The sequence below is a fragment of the Myxine glutinosa genome, chromosome 11 (assembly GCF_964187855.1).
Source record: "Myxine glutinosa chromosome 11, kmMyxGlut1.1, whole genome shotgun sequence".
In the NCBI taxonomy this organism is placed as follows: domain Eukaryota; kingdom Metazoa; phylum Chordata; class Myxini; order Myxiniformes; family Myxinidae; genus Myxine; species Myxine glutinosa.
The window spans coordinates 58,055,207-58,056,769 of NC_136271.1; the positions used below are offsets into that span (position 1 = coordinate 58,055,207).

Genomic DNA, 1,563 nt, shown 5'->3' on the forward strand with positions numbered 1-1,563 from the left:
CACCATAATTATCACCGCCGACTTCATCAATTATCACCATCTCCATCATCATCTGTCATCACCACCACAATCACCACCTCCATTGTGATCTATTTATATCATCACCATCATTATCTCCACCTCCATGATCATATATCACTGGCATCGACATTACCATCATCAATTATCACAATCCTCACATTCATAATTGCCATCTCCATCATTACAATCACAGCATCATTTATCACCATCATCAACAGTCTCGTCATCATCAGCATCTCCATCATCATCATCATCACCATCTCAATCATCATCACCATCTCGATCATCATCACCATCTCAATCTCCATCATCATCATCATCATCATCATCATCATCTCCATCATCATCACCATCTCGATCATCATCACCATCTCGATCATCATCACCATCTCAATCTCCATCATCATCATCATCATCATCATCACCATCTCCATCATCATCACCATCTCGATCATCATCACCATCTCGATCATCATCACCATCTCGATCATCTTCAGCATTTCCATCATCATCACCATCTCAATCATCATCACCATCTCGATCATCATCACCATCTCCATTATCATCACCATCTCCATCATCATCAGCATCTCCATCATCATCAGCATCTCCATCATCATCACCATCTCAATCATCATCACCATCTCGATCATCATCACCATCTCCATCATCATCACCATCTCGATCATCATCACCATCTCCATCATCATCACCATCTCGATCATCATCACCATCTCCATCATCATCACCATCTCGATCATCATCACCATCTCCATCATCATCACCATCTCAATCATCATGACCATCTCGATCATCATCACCATCTCGATCATCTTCAGCATCTCCATCATCATCACCATCTCGATCATCATCACCATCTCGATCATCATCATCACCATCTCCATTATCATCACCATCTCCATCATCATCACCATCTCCATCATCATCAGCATCTCCATCATCATCACCATCTCAATCATCATCACCATCTCGATCATCATCACCATCTACATCATCATCACCATCTCCATCATCATCAGCATCTCCATCACCATCTCAATCATCATCACCATCTCGATCATCATCACCATCTCAATCTCCATCATCATCATCATCATCAACATCTCCATCATCATCACCATCTCCATCATCATCACCATCTCCATCATCACCATTTATAGGTATCACCACTACCATCATCACCATTTATAGCTATCACCACTACCATCATCACCATTTATAGCTACCAATACCATCATCACCATTTATAGCTATCACCACTACCATCATCACCATTTATAGCTATCACCACTACCGTCATCACCATTTATAGCTATCACCACTACCGTCATCACCATTTATAGCTATCACCACTACCGTCATCACCATTTATAGCTATCACCACTACCATCATCACCATTTATAGCTATCACCACTACCATCATCACCATTTATAGCTATCACCACTGCTGTCATCACCATTTATCTCTACCACTACCATCATCACCATTTATAGCTATCACCACTACTGTCATCACCATT

General features: G+C 41.3%; 1 pseudogene; it reads right to left on the bottom strand.

Annotated features, from left to right (window-relative positions):
- Positions 1 to 216: 216 nt before the first annotated feature.
- On the bottom strand, positions 217 to 1,218 carry LOC137436329 (uncharacterized; annotated as a pseudogene).
- Between the last annotated feature and the right edge of the window lie 345 nt (positions 1,219 to 1,563).